Consider the following 19111-nt stretch of genomic DNA (forward strand, 5'->3'; position numbering starts at 1 on the left):
AATTTTTCTATCTTAAAATAAAAGAATATTATTTAAAGGCGTGAATAAGATTTGAACTAAAAATTTTGGGTTTCATTAAGAATACTTTTACTATTTAAACAACATATATATTATGGTATTAATTTTTTTATTATTTATTTTTATATTTATTTATCTCAATTACATACGTATCGCGTATGTGACCCGCTAGTATACATATATATATAGAGAGAGAGAGAGAGATTTATTTTCCATTGATAAAACCATTTGTTGCTGAACTTGTCATGTATATTTTGATTTTTTTTTTTTTTTTTTTTTTTTTTGGGGGGGGGGGGAGGGGTTCTACAAAAATTGATAAAATGGAGGTGGGAGGACATATTTGAAGCTGGCTACTAACTGGTCTTGAAAATGTCGATGAACCAAGCATGTAAATATACAAATAGGTGGGTACACACATTTTCATAAACAAATTCTAGCAAAGCGGCACCACATGTAACATGGAATAACTAGTACAATTCATGATTATGATTATTTTTATGTTTGAGATTAATTTTTTAATTTTTGTGAAAAAAAAACGTTTAAAAAGTATAGAGAATAGAAATGAATTTTTGATTTTTTTATATAATTTTTTTTTAATTTTTTTAATAACTTTTTAATTAAAATGTTCAATTCCCAAATTAACCTTAGTAGTATGTGTAATATTACTCTCTATTTAGTTTGTGTAATTTTAAAAAGAATATGTCCAATTTGGGAAAGATTGTGATATATATACCTTTACTTTAAAAAAAAGAAAAAAAAATAAGAGGTATTGCTATGGCACCATAGGTAAGTTATGTTATTTGTGAATTTTTTATTATTATAAATGGTATAACTTAATACTATAAGAGTCATAATTAAAAAAAAAAAAATTAAGTTATAATCACATACCAATGAGGTATAATTAAATAATTTTAAGATTATAATGCAAAAATAATATCATAATTAAAATCACAATATGTCATAATTAATAATACAATAAATCATAATAAAAAAATACAAAAATCATAATAAAAAATACATATGGTATATATCTCGAACATAATTTTCCTTTTATTTATTGTTTGACCAGGCAAAGTTTTTTTTTTTTAGATTGGACCATGTGTACCTCTTGAATCACTTACTTCTCTGTGCAGTTTCCTTCTCCTTATATTTTATTGCGGAAAATGAGTAAGAGCACTAATTAGTGCTATCACTAATGATGTGGCAGTGGGCTCTACCATGAATGATTTGATGTTTTGACTTGGTATTGTATTTTTTTTCTTTTTTTATTGAGTACCATGTCATTAGTGGTCTTTTTAGAGCTCCAAAATTAGTGGTCTCTATCATTATTGTTTTATTGCTGGTGCTGGGAAAGAGAGAGAGAGTATAAAAAAAAAAAAAAAAAAAAGACGTAGATAATCGATTTGACGATATGATCCCTGACTTTCCTCCCGATTTCAAATCATATGTAAAGAACAACCAACTGCTATGGCAGCGCGGAAGCCTTTACTCTGGCTGGGTTTTTTGGAGTGGAGAAGACGACCCTCACGAACGTCCTCCTCCGCCTCCCTTCTCTGGTTAGTTTTTTCTCTCATCTCATACCATATGTTCCTATTACTTACTGGTGGGCTTCCACTCCAATTATTCTCTCTCTTTTTTTTTCTTTTTGCTGGGTCAGTTATTCTCTATTTAACCAGTGTCTTATTAAGACACTACTATTCATTTGCTTGTTTTTTTGTTTTCCAAAAACATTTTTTAAAAAATTATACTTTCTTATTTTTTTTTGTATTTTTTTTTTTTTTTGTTTTTATTGAATTTTTTTAATATTTTAAGTATTTTTTTAATTTTTAAACAAAACTAACCTAAATACACATAAAAGTATAATTTTTAGGGCAAATTACAAACACCCTCGAAGTTTGGTGAAAATACAGATTCGCCTGAGATTTGAGAAATTACATCCCGCCCGCTGAGGTTTATATTTTCATAAAAAATTGCCCCCTGAAGTTTTTATTTTCATACAGATTCTCCCCTAATTTTTCCTAATTTGTTATGAAAATTTGACCCTCAGGGGCAATTTGTAATTTCTCAAACCTCAGGGGAGTCTGTAGTTTTACCAAACCTCGAGGGGTGTTTGTAATTTGCCCTAATTTTTATGAAAAAAATCTTTTAAAAATTCACTAAATACTAATAATAAAAAAGTATATAAAAATTTAATATATTTTACGTATTTTTAGATATTTATTAATTTTTTAAAATATTTTTTCTTAAATTTTTTACTTTTTAAATACATTTAACTAATGTGCGTCTAAAAAACTAAAAAAATGCTTAAAATTTTAAAAATATTCATTAAAAACAAAAAAAAAAAAAATGAAAAACAAAAAACTTATTTTTCAAAAAACTTAATTAAAAAAACTCAAACCAAACACACATATTAATTTTCTTTTTCTTTTTCTTTTTCTTTTTTTGGTTAAAAAAATTAATTTAATTTTTGTGAGTTTTATCTCTGAGAAAATCCCAACTCCGGTGGTCAGTGTTAAAACATAGGGAAAATATCAAATAGGTGACCCAAAACAAAACGGTAATGTATGGCATTCGCTTTTCTAACCTGTGCTTAAGTAGTAGGTATGTTAACAATTTTTGTATATATTTAGATTTAGTAGATTCCCACTTTCTTTTCTTGTTGTGGCTTACCTTATTCTTACTTTGCCTTTTATTTTTTTTATTTTTTTTTGTTGGGCTTGGAAATTTGTAAAATCGTACAGAGACAATCAATGGAACCCTGATTGCTCCTCCTATTCCAGATTTAATGGATAAGATAAAATCCTACTTTAAATTTATAGTACATCTCTGCCAGAGTACCTGACTTCTTATACAGTTTTGGAAAGTCATAGAAATTGGGGGCAAGCGTTTACTTACAACTCGACACCAACCTTTTGGTTTTGACAACATAATCCATAAAGGACTTTGTTCGTATAGGTTGGTGTCTTTGGATTTTGAATTTGAAGTGGATGGAGTGAGTGAGGAACATCTTGGCCTCCTTGGCCGTGTGTTCCGCCATCAACAGCAGGAGTCTAATCCATATGTGCAGTATTACTCCTGCAATGAGAATGAGCAGCGCGATCGTGCTATCAGTTGCAATATTAAGTCATCTGTGGCTGTACCATTGTTTGAACTTTCTAGGCGGTGCTGTATTGGTGTATTTGAGATGGTGTCGACAACTGAAATAAATACTATTAATGGATTGTCTATCTAGGAATTGTCTGAATGCAATCTTGCCCTTATTCGTGACAATTGCAGCACTCGAAGCCCATATTGCTTGTGTAATAAAAGTATAATTTTTATGAAAAAAATCTTTTAAAAATTCACTAAATATCAAAAATATAAAAAAATATATAAAAATTCAATATATTTTTCGTATTTTTTAATTTTTTAAAATATTTTTCTTAAATTTTTTACTATTGTGCATCTAAAAAAACTAAAAACATGTTTAAAATTTTAAAAATATTTATTAAAAACAAAAAAAAATACGAAAAACAAAAATCTTATTTTTTTAAAAAACGTAATCTAAAAAACTCAAACGAAACACACATATTAATTTTCTTTTCTTTTGTTTTTGGTTAAAAAAATTAATTTAATTTTTGTTAGTTTTATCTCTGAGAAAATCCCAACTCCGGTGGTCAGTGTTAAAACATAGGGAAAATATCAAATAGGTGACCCAAAACAAAACGGTAATGTATGGCATTCGCATTTCTAACCTGTGCAAAGTAGTTGGTATGTTAACAATTTTTTTATATATTTAGATTTAGTAGATTCCCACTTTCTTTTCTTGATGTGGCTTACCTTATTCTTACTTTGTCTTTTTTTTTTTTTTTTTTTTTTGGGCTTGGAAATTTGCAAAATCGTACAGAGACAATCAATGGAACCCTGATTGCTCCTCCTATTCCAGATTTAATGGATAAGATAAAATCCTACTTTAAATTTATAGTATATCTCTGCCAGGGTACCCGACTTCTTATACAGTTTTGGAAAGTCGTAGAAATTGGGGGCAAGCGTTTACTTACAACTCGACACCAACCTTTTGGTTTTGACAACATAACCCATGAAGGACTTTGTTCGTATAGGTTGATGTCTTTGGATTTTGAATTTGATGTGGATGGAGTGAGTGAGGAACATCTTGGCCTCGTTGGCCGTGTGTTCCGCCATCAACAACAGGAGTCTACTCCAAATGTGCAGTATTACTCCTGCAATGAGTATCTGCAACGCGATCATGCTATCAGTTGCAATATTAAGTCATCTCTGGTTGTACCATTGTTTGAACTTTCTAGGCGGTGTTGTATTGGTGTATTTGAGATCGTGTCGACAACTGAAATAAATACAAATTTGGGGATTTTCCATTATACTGAGAGGTTTGTCCCCTAACTCCCGAATTGGAATAATCAGTCCCATTTTTACGTTCTCTTCTTTACTTTTGTTTATTTATTTATATTTTATGCCTATCCGATGATTTTTAATTTTAATTTTCAATGATGGTTTCTTTTTCTTTTTCTTGTTTCTTTTGTTGATGGAGCTCAAATAATTTTACTAGTCGGTTCCATTTTATTGGCCAATCTTTTTAATGGTTCTCTAATCTTACCCTTTCATTAATTTCATTGTGTAAATCATTTAACATGGAGTTCGACAACAATTCTTATGCATGTATTGAGCTTTTTATTGTAATATCATATCATTGACATTAATCATTTGAGTAAATTATACTGATCTCTCGTGAGAGAAATTGATAATTTCATTAGGATGCACATGGGCCAACAAAAAATATGTCTTACTGTTAGCTCAATTAATCTTATCATTAATGTAAGAAAAATTGATGTAATTATAACAAAAATATAAGAATTACTATTTATTTTTTCACCTCTCAAGGGAGGTGAGTAGAATTTACCTAATTGTTTATAGTATCCCATTTACTAGGCAATACAAATTTCTGCTCTAAGTGTTGGACCAATTGAAATACTCCATGCCAAGGTAAGGTGCACCTGTCCAAAACAACGAAGCTGATTTTGGACAATTATACAATACCCTGGTGCAACCTAAGTTGGTCAGTTTAATAGCCTCAACTCAACTATGCTGATTTTTCATTTACTGTATACAATGTTTGGGTATTATTATTTATAAATCAACTTATTTACCTAAAACAGGTTGACTAATAATATTTGGTTGTAATTTTAAATTATAACTTATTGGATTTATTCAGTTTATTTGACCCCAAAAAAGAAAAAAAGTTCTTCATAATTTATAGTTCTTTTTAATTGAAACCCTTCAATAAGTTTAACGAAAAGAGTCTCATTTCTTGTCTTAATTACTAGAAAAAAAAAGTAATGTGACAGTTTATTTAATCAAACATATTCAATTTTTTTCCACAAATTATCAAAAGTTGTGCTGAATAAATTTATAATTTATTTTAATTATTTTTAGCTAATAATGTAAAAGGCTATAGTCATAAAAATTAACTTATAAGTGATAATATTTTATTCTTGCAAATATCTTTCAATTTAAATCTATCAAGATACTTCAATTGTATCATAGATACTTCAATTGTATCATTTTTGTCCCCTGGAGATTCGAGGTCTGACTGGATCAAAATGTGAACATTTGTATGATGAGAAAGTAAGTAGCAAACTATAATTCAAATGTCAAATCTTGTATTGTTTTGTTCAATAGATATTGTAACAACTCTGGGCTAACAAATATATATTCGTTAACTATTATCTGGTCAAGGATGAAACTCTTGAAGAAATCAAGAAGATGCTAGACGTGGTGTATAGCACTCATCATCTACCTTTGGCTCAAACTTGGTCCTCATGTAGGCTTTGCAATGTTGTGTTAAGAAAATATAGAACCTGTTTTAGAAAGGGACATGCCTGATTTTTTTGCTACATGTGCTTTACAGCACCCACGAAAAGGGCAGGGGGTTGTTGGGAGAGCAATTTCGTCCCAAAATTTGGTCTTCTGCAAAGATGTTACTCAATTTAGCATAACTGAGTACCCTATGGCACACTACGCACGCGAACATGGACTTGCACGTTCTTTTGCAATTTGCTTGCGGAGTAGTTATATTGAAGACAACGTTTATGTGGTAGAATTCTTTTTGGCCACAAACTACAGTGAAGGTGTGGATCCAAGTATTGCTTTGGTTCCGTTATTGACAACAATGAAGCAGCATTGTAAGAGTTTTAAGGTCGCTTCTAGAGAAGAACTAGAAGAGGAGTTATCTATTAAGTTCTTGATTTTTCAGAGGACGGTAAACTTTATTCTTATCAAATACCCCCAACTGCAAGATCTCCAAATAGGATGGAGAATGGAGAAGAGATGGTGTTTCTAAATTTATCCGATCAACAATTACCAGAAGTGGATTCTATAGACAAAGGAAATAATGTTGTTACTAACACAGAAGAAACCAACGTTGTTGTTACTTTTGTACAGCAAAATTGCATAATTAACTCGTCCCAAAGGCTACATAGAAAAGCTGGAATTCCAATTAGCTTGGAGGATCTCCAGCAACATTTTGGAATGAAACTTAAAGATGTTGCAGAAAGCCTTGGCGGTAAGCTTACATACTTGGGATACTCGTTCCTAATTTTTGGAAAATTCATATACTTATGGTAGTAGTAAACAAAGTATATTTTCTTATCTACAATTTGGATTTTTTGTTTTGCAGTTAGCCGATCTATAGTGAAGCGTGCTTGCAGGGAATATAATATCACCTGGTGGTCATCTCACAAGAGAAGTTTGGATAACCAATTGTTTTTTAATAAACTTGACCGAGGTGTTGTTCAGGAACAAATCTTAGAATCTAGTCAGCGTCCAATTTCTGATCCACCTCATATGCAAGACATGGCTACTACTTCTTGCACAAAACAACATTTTACAGCAGCACAAGACACAAGTATTGTGACCATAAAGGCAAGATATGGAGATGATTTTATTAAATTTCAGCTCCCTGTGTCGTTGGGAATGGTAGAGTTTCAACAGCAAGTGACAAAGAGGCTGAACCTACAGGATGGAACTTACCGTGTCAAGTATCAAGACGAGGACAATGATTGGATTTTAATAGGTTGCGATGAGGACTTGCAAAATTACATTTGCAATTCGATATCACAAGGGAGGAATACAGTCACATTTTTGCTACCGTGAATTACTAATTGCCCACCTTAAATCTTACTGAATATCCATTTCTCATTACATTAGCTGCATGTTGTATTCCCTAGTTTACATTTAAAGGAAAACAAATTCAAGGTTTGTATCTTGTATGTTTGTTACAAGTTTGTATGGATTTTATGTATTGCGTGTTGTTTACTTAATTGATTGAGCTATTTTGATGAATTGATATTATGAATTATTTTTCATACAAAGCCAACTGGCTAGGGAATCTATCATGGCCTATATATTCGATTAGGACTAAGGCAACATGTTAGTGGGAGGCTTTTTCCAAATAATACTTATTAGCATTTTTATATTGTAGTTTATTAGCATTTTTAGCATTTTGTGCCTATACAGAGAAGTTTGTGATCTTATTCATTTCATGTTTGCCACTTCGCTAACTAAGTACGGGGATCGAGCTACCCAGTTAGCTCGCAGGGGTCGAGGGGCAGCACCCCAAAAACCAAAAGTAAAAATGCAATCGAAATTGTTTGACCGCTCGAGCGGTCATTTGTGCGCTCGAGCGAAGAAAATAATCATCCAATATTTTTGCAAAGCGCCTGAATTTCTGAAAAGAAAGTTTCACCACTCAAGTGGTGAAAATTGGGCTTGAGCAGTCAGCTTCTATTTTTCGCACCGTCTTTAGTATTAACCCCATGCATGCAAGCAAAGGGTCAAGAAAGATGGTGTACGAGGACTTCCACCGCAAGTGAAAGTCTGAGCTAGGCATCTGCAAGACTCTCCCTTCTCTTCACATTGTTGTCATTGTTGACACTCACCCTCATCACCATTAAAGAATGTAGAAATTTTGGTGGGTTTGTCTCCTCTCTCTCTCTCTCTCTCTCTCTCTCTCTCTCTCTACTTTGTGTATAACTAGAGACGGGAGGGAGATGATGTATCATCAGAAATTTGAGAGATAGAGAGTTGTGAGTTGAGTGAGAGTTGTTCTCCTCCTCTGATTTGTATTTGCTCTGTTTCAGTAAATTTCTCATTTCTGTCCGTGGACGTAGGTATTGGGCTGAACCATGTAAATATTTGTGTCTCCTTGTGTGTGTGATTATTTATTGTTTATTATTCTGGGTGTCCATGATCTTAAAGCAGTTCAGTTCCTCTATGTGTATATAAATTCCCACACAAACAGAGTGCCAAACTCTTGACAGTTGAAGTTGGAGAAGAGCAGTGGCTTCATGGCTTCTTCTCTGCCAAATTGTCCGCCGTTTGAGTTCACTGCCAAGTATTACTCCGGCACAGGGGACAGTTGTGTGAGGCAGAGCAGTTTCTTTGGAGGGAAAGCAGTTTTAAATCAAGGTGTTGGGTACTCTGTTATTCTTGGATTTGGGGCCTTCTTTGCTGTCTTCACCTCCTTCCTGGTATTACCCCCTTTCTATCTCTACACTGTATTATTGTTCTTAGGGTTCACACTTGTAATTAGTGACAATATTGAATGAACCCACTATTTGCGGAATTGTGTCTCATAAAATGGGTGTATTGAGAAATTTTGTGGGTATATTTAGAATTATCCAGAATCTTGTTGAAAAGTTTTAGCCATTGGAATCCTAAAAAATCCCCTCATAAAATCATAAAATCTTCTCCTGCCTCATGGAGTTGCACTTATTTTTCACTGAAGGATAAGCTTAGTGGAAGTGTAGATGGTAATGACCAAGACCATTATATGACCTTTACATGAATAATAATTTGAGAGTGCCCCTTCCACATAGAATCATTAACAATTATTTGAATTCCCAAACAAGTATGATCATTACCAAGTAACAACTATTTGAAACTCCATACTACTGTGAATTATCTTTTTGTTTCTTTACCATTATTGCTGCTTGTTTAAATTGAAACAACAAACTATAAATTAATTTGCCAGGTTTGGCTAGAGAAGCGATATATTGGATCGCACCACACATCAGAATGGTTCAACACTGCAGGCAGGAATGTTAAAACAGGACTCATAGCTAGTGTGATTGTATCTCAGGTAATGTGCTCAGTTCACCCACTTCTGCAAATCTGGAATACCTTTATGTTCATTTAACAAATGCCTACAAAATATTGATTTCTAAAGTGGACTTGGGCTGCTACAATTTTACAAAGCTCAAATGTTGCGTGGGAATATGGAGTAAGCATCCCTTTCTAGTATGCCAGTGGTGCTACTATCCAGGCATGTCAACTCTTCTTTTCCTCCATTGTTTTTGTTCTTAAATTCTGTGTCTCCACAAGAAGGAAATCAGATACTTTTCAATAAATAATTTTGGTAATTCTAAATTGAACAGGTACTCTTGTTTGGCGTAATGGCGATAGAGATCAAAAGAAAGGCACCCTATGCTCATACTGTATGTGAAATTGTGAAAGCTCGGTATGTCACATAGTTGTCATGATTCCAATCAAAACACAGAACGTGCCATAGCTACTTTAATCATTTTACTCGTTGAAAAACTTCATTTCCTTGAATTTGACGGCTATCTTTCTAATTACTTTAGATGGGGAACCGCTGCTCATCTTGTGTTTCTCACTTTTTGCTTCTTGACAAACATCATTGTCACGGCCATGCTTCTTCTTGGTGGCTCTGCTGTTGTGAATGCACTCACCGGAGTGAACATCTATGGTGCAAGTTTATTAATCCCACTTGGCGTAATTGTCTACACCCTTGCAGGGGGGCTAAAAGCCACCTTCTTGGCAAGCTACATACATTCAGTAATAGGTATTTTCACTCTTCATATTGTAATCTTGTTATCCAGTTACATTCGGTGCTTATATGAGCTCTATTATTTTTGTCTTTGGTTTCAGTGCACGTTGTTTTAGTCGTGTTTGTGTACTTAGTTTACACATCAAGCAGCAAGCTTGGTAGCCCAAGTATTGTATACCATCGTCTGCTTGAGGTTGCAAGCAAATCAAGAGTCTGCCAAGAGCCACTCACCCATAATGGGCAGTCTTGTGGGCCAGTGAGTGGGAATTACAAGGGCTCTTACCTTACGATGTTGAGTTCTGGAGGGCTCATCTTTGGGATAATTAACATTGTTGGCAACTTTGGTACCGTGTTTGTTGACAATGTAAGTGAGCATTGGCCCTGTGTCTACGTTCTTCAATTGCTAAGTAACAAAGAATATTTGAATGTGTAGGGATATTGGGTATGTGCCATTGCTGCAAGGCCTTCATCGACTCATAAAGACTATTTGTTGGGCGGGTTGGTCTGGTTTGCTGTGCCATTCTCTCTGGCAACGTCACTTGGTCTAGGAGCACTAGCCCTTGATCTACCTATAACAGCAAGTGAGGCCAGTCATGGACTTGTTCCTCCTGCAACGGCTATTGCTTTGATGGGAAAAGGAGGATCTATTCATCTACTTACTATGCTTTTTATGTGAGTTTCAAGTAATGCTAGAATAACAATTTCAAAACTATAGATAACATGAATTGAGCATTTATATAGACCACGATCTTGCTAATATCAGTATAGTAAAACCACATTTTTAGATGAAAAAGTACATCAATACTCTTATGAAGCTTGGTAGAGCTTTTTTAAGTTTCAAAACTTTTTGTGGGTCTTATGTCGAAGTGTTATCCCCAATATCAGTTGAAAGCCCTCAAAACTGAATGAGCTAATCCCATTGGTGATCTTATATTTACAATCACCATTTGAGTTCTAGCATTCCATTTTTTTTCAATTTTTATTCTCAGCTGTTTCAGAATTTTGGACATTTAAATTTACTAATTTGGACAATTTTACTGCTCAAATTTAATCGAGTCCCATAATTTCAAGATTTCGGACTTTTGTGGCTTCTAAAATGTGCTATACTAAACTTTCATCTTTTTCAAATATCAGTTGAAGTTGAAATTTTGTGTAGCGAAGTTTTGACAGTTTAATTTTCAAATCCCCAGATTCTGGCCAATTCATTCTTTCTTTGTTCAAATATGTACCAAATCTTGAAACTCCAATATTTCAGTATTCTGTTATGAACACTGAATATTCTGGCACATGAAAAACAGGGCTGTGACATCTGCCGGTTCATCAGAACTAATAGCAGTCTCCTGCTTATGCACTTATGACATCTACCGCACTTACATAAACCTGGATGCAACTGGAAAGCAAATCCTCAGAGTATCAAGGGGAGTCGTCCTAGGCTTCGGATGTTTCATGGGACTTTTAGCAGTAATACTAAACAAGGCCGGAGTTTCATTAGGATGGATGTACCTCGCCATGGGAGTCTTCATTGGCTCTGCCATCCTTCCCATGGCTTTCATGCTTCTATGGTGAAAAGCAAATACAATCGGTGCCATCCTTGGAGCAACAATTGGTTGTGTTCCTGGAATCATCACTTGGTTGTCAGTTGCCAAAGTCGAGTATGGTAGGGTCAACCTTGACACTATTGGAAGGAATGCACCGATGCTTGCTGGAAACCTTGTTTCTATACTTACTGGTGGTGCGATTCATGCTGTGTGTAGTTTTTTGTGGCCTCAAAACTATGATTGGGATACGACAAAGCAGATAACTATGGTTGAAAAGGAAGGAAAAGAGTGAATTGCCGGCTGAGGAGTTCAAGGAGGAAAAGCTTATAAGAGCCAAAGTGTGGATTGTGAAATGGGGTGTTGGTTTTACTGTTGTGATTGTTTTGTTGTGGCCTCTCCTCTCTCTTCCTGCAGGTAAATTCAGTAACCAGTGTTTGAATTTACATTTTTTATGTTCATATTTTTGTGAGATTGGATTACCAGGAATCAGAACAAAGGCCTTAATACTGGTAAATTCAAAATTGTGATATTCACATTTTTGCTTTGATTTCCATAATAGCACATGAATGCTTAATTCTTCTATTTTGAAGCCACTACCCAAAATTGAAATGAAAAATTCATCACCAATACTTGAACTGACTATAACCTCAATCCCAACTTCTACACTACAAACTCGTTGAGGTTATACCAATAGCAAAAGTGTCAATTTTGTGTCGATAATATGTTACACCAGTTTGATAAGCAATATTTTTTTTTTTTTTTTTTTTGTTGCTGAACAAGTAACAACCTTTTCATTTTCACTACATAACTGGCATTGTTACTTTGTTTAAACTCTCCTGGTTTTGTGAACCTTAGACGCTAAATGGCATTAAATTTAATCCATTTCCTTTGACAGCAAAAACCAATTAATTCAGAATTAAAATCAATGAAAATTGGAAAATGAAAGATGTGATTTGATTAAACTCTTCTTCCATTTTGTTTTGTTATTTTATTGGTTGATACAGGGCGATTCACCGAAGGGTACTTCACATTCTGGGCAATCATAGCAATAGCATGGGGTACAATTGGATCAGCTGTAATTATAGTTTTGCCACTGACAGAAAGAGCTGGCAAACTATCCAAAGCATCATTCTTGGCATGTTTACAAATGATAGGCTCATGGAAAAGGTCGAAGAATTGAATTTGAAGCTGCATACGATCATGTTGGCGATACCCGAAGCAGAAAGAATTTACTTGCTTGAGAAAGGGAAGGCCAAGAAAAATGAAGCATCAGAGCCAGATGCTCACATTGTCCCTGCCTAAAACATTTCTCACTCAGCTCATCATGAATGAGTGGCACAAAATTCTGCTTGGATTTTGGAGTGATGAAGTCAAAAAGGGATAAAAATTGGTGTTGTAAATGAGTAGTGTTAACAGCACTTGGTTTCTACCTTAGGATTGGTAGCAGAGTGTTTTTTGGACTTTGGTTCAGTTTTTAAAAAATAAAAATTAAAAAAAAATAATTTGTTGTTGAAGCTTGCTTCTACTTTTTACAAATCATGTAAAGTTTGTCGTTTGCATTTTTGGTGATACAAGTTTAAAGAAAAAAATTAATTTTTTGTTGAGCCTTGCTTCTACTTGTTACAAATCATGTAAAGTTTGTTGTCTGCATTTCTAGTGATACGAGTTTGAAGTACTATCCCTCAACTAGTCAATGATTGTTTTTCCACATTGAAAAAGTATATACATATGCGAAATAGACAATTCATTTAGGAAAAATAGTAGACAAATTAATAAATTTCTGTTTTATTTTATTTTTGTACTAACTGATGTATCATGAGATAAAAAATGATAAATTCTATGGTATGCACACCCTTAGTTATGATCTTTGAGTAAATGGTTGTGATCTATTATGTTTTATTTTATTTTTGTACTAACTGATGTATCATGAGATAAAAAATATAAAAAATGAGAAATTCTATGGTATGCGCACCCTTAGTTATGATCTTTGAGTCAATGGTTATGATTTATTATATTGTTAGTTATGACACATTGTGATGTTATTAGTTATGACATTATTTTGGTTGTCATTCAAGAGTCGTTTAAGTTATATCTCATGTGATGTTTCGTTATAACTAATTTTTTTTTTTTTATAATTATTACTTTCATAATATTGAGTTATGTCATTTATGATAATAAAACTCACAAATGATATAACTTACATATAGTACCATAGCATTACCCTAAATTTACAAAATGTGATAATTGTTGGTAAATAAAAATTTTAAGATTTGTTGGGAAAGTGTATTTTTTAGTATTTTTTTACTAAAATATTATCTAAGAAATAATTAAGTGTTTAAGAATAATTTTTTGACATTTGACAAAAAAAATGTTTTAGAAGTATAGAGAAAGCAAATGAATTTTTGATTTTTTTATATAATTTTTTTGATTTTTTTACCTAAAATGTTCAATTCCCAAATGAATCCTTAATAGTTTGTGTAATATTACTCTGTATTTTTGTGTAATATTAAAAAGGATATGTCCAATTTGGGAAAGGTTGTCATATACGTCTCTACTATAAAAAAAATTGGATAATATTATGTTAGCATATGCAAGTTATGTCGTTTGGAATCTTCTATCCCAACTTCCTGTCTCAATTGTCTGTTCCTTTATTCCTGTGTTGCCACGTGTACATCAATTAAAAAATCAACTCACTCCATTAGTAATCAAAAGCAATCAATTCCTCTGTTTCTGTTCATCATCTCCGGCCACTTAAAGCCGCTGACCGACCTGTATTCCTTTCACTTTTTGTTTCCTTCCCTCAATCACAGCCACCTCCTCTTTTGTCGATCGACAGAACAAACACCCTCGTTTTACAGGGTTCAATTGAATATTTTGATTAGGTACTAGATCAAATGCCAATGGGGACTCACACTAATAACTAAAGTTTCAGATCACAAGGCCAACACAATGCCATCAAAACCCTACACAAAGAATCTTCAAAATCCAGTACGCCATTTTTTTTTATGATCGGGTGTCCGGACTAATTTATGCATAGTTTGATTAATTTCGAGACTTACGCAAAGCGTCTTCTCCACGTGGACCAGATCAATCTTGGGCAGTCTGTGAGTGTGACTCCGATGAACGAATTGCTCCTAATGAGAGCACACCCTAGATCCCAAGTGCACCCACTAACCGAACCCTTGGGATTCAGTATACGGTTTTAATAAATTGTCCCTAAAACTTACAATTAGTGATTTTTTTGTGATGAATTTTTCAAACTGTCGATAAAAGTTGAAAATTAGTTACTTTTTTGTAACGGTTTTTTTAAACTGTCACTATAACTTACAATTAGTGACATTTTTTATGACAATTTTTAAACTGTCGCTGAAAATTAACAATTAGTAACCTTTTTTAATAGTATATGATGAAAAATATCATTAATTATCCTAGGACCTATTGAACAATAAGTCCACTTAGTAAGACCTACACGTAAATCTTCCAAATATTATTGCCTTTGAAGATTTAGGATTTAAGAATATTGAAATCAATTAATTTTGAAGATTTGCACACCATGACACTGAGATGGTTAGTGCCAATATAAACATTGAAAATGTTGATTTGAACATTAAAAATGTTAGTTTATAACTTAACTTTTTGATTTTTTTATTTATCTCATTCATATGTTTGGAAGATGAGTTTGTTCATCGTGTTCGGATTATCACAGTTAAACTTTCACACAATGTTCACTTATTTATATTTGAACAAAATAATTTTGTTTAAATTATTAAGATTGACCAACATTAAATGTTCATACATGACAAATTCAACATTTTAAGTTAGTTCGGTTACAATAAATTAAACTTTTATTCATTGTTCAGATATAAATTTTTAACACACTAAGTTTGTTCAACTCTATATTCTTGAACATGACTAATTTGATGAATTTGTTAAACACCGACAATGAAGATTAACACTGGCGAAGATGGAGGCTGAATGAAACACTCCGCCGGCGATCTGAAACAACAAGACAACGATATAAGACACGACAAGAGTTCAACACAAACTATGAAAATTAACACTGGCGAAGATGGAGACCGAATGAAACCCCTGCCGACGATGGAGATCAAAACCGACAAAGATTGTGATGATCCCGCCATGTATAATATTTTACATTTAATTAATTCTTATTCTAATTTAATTGTGAAATTCTCAACAAGGTGAAATTGGCGATTAAATTATTTTAATTTTGAGTATCGGACCATATAAGAGTTTAATTAAATATTTGATCCAATTTAATAAATTTAAAATTTTATTAATTGGATCCGAATTAAAGTTGATTAAGTTATAAAAAGAATACAAAATAATAAATATATATAGATATATATATATATATACAATGCCTTGTCACCACCCTAGCATATAGGGTGGTGAATATGCACATATAGCTTAGTAAAGTCATCAAGTGGGACACGGGGAAGTGGGCAGCAATGCCACCTGTGGGACAAGTGGCTGAGCTTGAAATTGCCATCCGGCAAAAGCTAATGAAGCCTCACCAACTATAAATAAGTTGCCAATTGCTGGACATGAGGAACGAAAACATAAACTACGGTGCGGTGGACTGGTAACGGAAAATTAATAGTAGGAAAATAAAGGCTAAGGGTTAATATTAAGGAGAGTTATATTATATTTTGAGTCACTATAATATATTTTACGTATATTTTGAGTTACCATAGTTTATTTTACGCAACTTGTGTTTTATAAATTATATTGATATTTCAATTAGGTGGATTGTTTTCTGAACTCTATTTACTTAAAATGAAACTCATCGATATGTTTGTTTAAATTTTAGAAATTATTTGACATTGATTTTATAAACATTTATGTTTTGTAAGTATCACCACGGGAGTCCCATGCCTTGGGGGCTTAAATAACCATTGGCCTCTGTTTGGTCACTTTGTGGCCCTTTATTTGTCATGGATCCATTGACCTCTATTCTGACTATCACTCCAGTGACCTCCGTTCTGTTCTGTTCTGTACCGTGGTTATAGTTATTTATTTACATAATTTTTGTATTTCAGTTTCTACCACTGAAATAATTTGTTTATTCAAATTAAGTTGTGTTAATGTTTTAGCTTAAATAACTATCTATGGTTATTTTGTGTCCCCTGTACTCTTGGTATAATATTTCTCACTCTATTGTGTGCTGATAGCTATTAACCACTTTCAGGTGACGTGTCAAAACCAGTGCATGGGGTAAGCACAAGGCACTTTGTTGTCATAGTACAGCTCTGGTATTGCAATTGAATAAAAGCTCCATTGTACACATTTTTGTTATACTTAAATGAAGATTTGGGTACCCTTTTATTTTACTCCGATGCACTATTAATTTGTTATGACTTCAGTTATTATCTTGTCACGACACCGAACCTCCAGGTACCGAGTTTGGGTCGGGACAAATGGTATCAAAGCAATGGTTTTTCAAAAAAAAATATCGGAGTATAGGACACACGCACAGTTATGTAGTGGGATAAGGGTATGCATGATAAGTTTGTGTGATTTTGTACCAAATTTGATATAAACATAACAGGAAAACAAAAATGAATGGCATCAGGTGCTCCCAACGATGAGTAAGAAAGAATAAGTATTGTGCACTTTGTGTGTTTGGTCTGCGTGTTTGGTATGTACCTAAATAGAGTAAGAGGAACAACAGGCAAAAGGGAAGAAAAAAAAAAAAACAACAAAACCCATAACGTGGGTTTCAAAAAAGAGAAAAGATTAATTGGCAAGAGTGGATGGAAGGTATAGGAAACAAAAGTGAAAGTGTTTCCGAAACTATAAGATTTTAAGTTGCTCAAAATCTAGTTTCGAGCATACAAGAGATAGGTCTCGACAAAAAGAGTCCAGACCCAGAAAGAACAAGCAAAGCGAAGGTCAGGTTGGATTACACGCGCCGGTCAAATCTTTGCACATAAAGTCAACTTGAAATTAGAAAGCCACGGGTGGCCAGAAGTTGAAGATGACCATTTTGTAGCCAATCTAAATACTTTAAATATTTATTTGAGATAAAGGAATCACAAGAGTGAGTTTTGCTTAGTGATTAAGGCGTATGGTGCTGACAAGGTAGTCAGGAGTTCAAATCCTCTTAGCAGCATCTGAGGATTTAAATGTTTAGGCAGACATCATCACAGAATATTCTGTTGGTATCAACGGAATATTTTTGAAAATTACAATTTGGTCACGGAATTCCTAGAAATTTTCATTTTGGCCCCTATAGTTGTGAAATCACAATTTGGCCCCAGGAGTTTGGAAAATTTGCTCTTTTATATTTAAGGATGGAAAGGATAGGTGAAGTCATGTGTTTGGCATTATAGTTTTGTGTGATTATACATACAGAAGTTGCATGCATCTAGTAAGTAAGTGATAAATTGTGCATTCAGAAATATGTACATATGTAAGTATTAAGGTTAAAACCTATGAGCTATAGGGAACTTTGATGATTATAAGAGGACTGAGACGTGTTTGTTAAATATCCTAAGCATTGGGTCTAAGAATTTAGAGCTGTTATTAAATTTTGATAATTATGAGGAAATTGAAATGCGATGTTTAGTGAGTGTGGTATTGAGGCCAAGAGCTAAGAACTATTGAGGAATGTTTAACGTTATAAGGACATTAGAATTGTTAACTAGCATATTAGGGAGTACAAATATGATGATTTGTGAAAATATAGTATTATAGAAATTAACGATTATTACGGAACTTCGACGATGAAAAGAGACTGGGATGTGTTTGTTTAATAAGTTTAGTGTTGAAGTGAAAAGCTATTGTGAAATTTATAATGCTATAAGGAAGACGTAATTTTTGACTTGCACATTGGGGAATACAAGCATATTGATTCGTATGAATACAGTGTTATAAGGAATTAAATTTTTGGTAGAAGTGATGAAAGCTACGTGGTTACATGTGAAGTTAAGCTATGAGAACATTTTGGGAAGTTGAAATATTTGATGATCAATGAGGTGCATCGAGCTATGGTGATTAGAGGCTAGGAAATTATTTGATATGAAGAAGGTATGTTGTTTTTGAAAGGGACCTAATGTCTGAGCCGTAGGGTCTCATACTTTTGTTGAGTGACCTTGAAAGTCCGATTGAAATCACGTTCAGCCGGCGTAGCTTCACATCTGAAATTCTCAGTCAACTTCATGGAAATGAATAGGTTGCCCTACCAATGACCTTGTATAAGTATTTGACTTATGGTTGAATATGTCATGTTATGTTCAACTAATATTACCCCAAGTATTATCCACCTTTGCCTTGTGACTTAAGGAAAAGATGATGAGAAATATAAATGATGTGGAAGTTGTTGAATCTCTGTCGGAAAATTTCACAAAGTGGAAGAAGTATTAGAAAATATAATGAAACCTATGCAAATATGTCATGAGAAACGGCAAAGATCAAAAGAAAAAGTTAAATGTGAAATTAAATATAGAATAAAATAAGATATTTAGAAATTTTGTGGTACGAGAGGCAAACAATCCTAAGCAAAGTCATAAAGAAATGAGCTTACCCTCAACATCTCCAACGTATTATAAGCCGCATAGACAATTATATCATTGACTTATGAGAGGATACTTTAATAGGACATCAAATGAGAGATTGTCAAACAAAAAAAAAAAAAAAAAGAAGAGAATTACAACAAGTCAATCAGATCATA

The 19111-nt window shown here is 33.2% G+C and overlaps 2 pseudogenes across 2 annotated transcripts; both read left to right on the forward strand.

Moving 5' to 3' along the window:
* Positions 1–1443: 1443 nt before the first annotated feature.
* On the forward strand, positions 1444–13022 carry LOC114304338 (urea-proton symporter DUR3-like; annotated as a pseudogene). The gene is made up of 10 exons (XR_014348617.1): positions 1444–1574; positions 8333–8561; positions 9065–9172; positions 9260–9355; positions 9468–9550; positions 9675–9895; positions 9982–10244; positions 10314–10552; positions 11179–11832; positions 12423–13022. The product of XR_014348617.1 is annotated as an urea-proton symporter DUR3-like (transcript).
* LOC114264174 (protein NLP6-like) lies at positions 1574–7327 on the forward strand (annotated as a pseudogene). Its single transcript, XR_014348618.1, has 2 exons — positions 1574–6595; positions 6710–7327. The product of XR_014348618.1 is annotated as a protein NLP6-like (transcript).
* Positions 13023–19111: the final 6089 nt, after the last annotated feature.

The sequence above is a fragment of the Camellia sinensis genome, chromosome 13, assembly GCF_055761805.1.
Source record: "Camellia sinensis isolate YWXY chromosome 13, ASM5576180v1, whole genome shotgun sequence".
In the NCBI taxonomy this organism is placed as follows: Eukaryota; Viridiplantae; Streptophyta; class Magnoliopsida; order Ericales; family Theaceae; genus Camellia; species Camellia sinensis.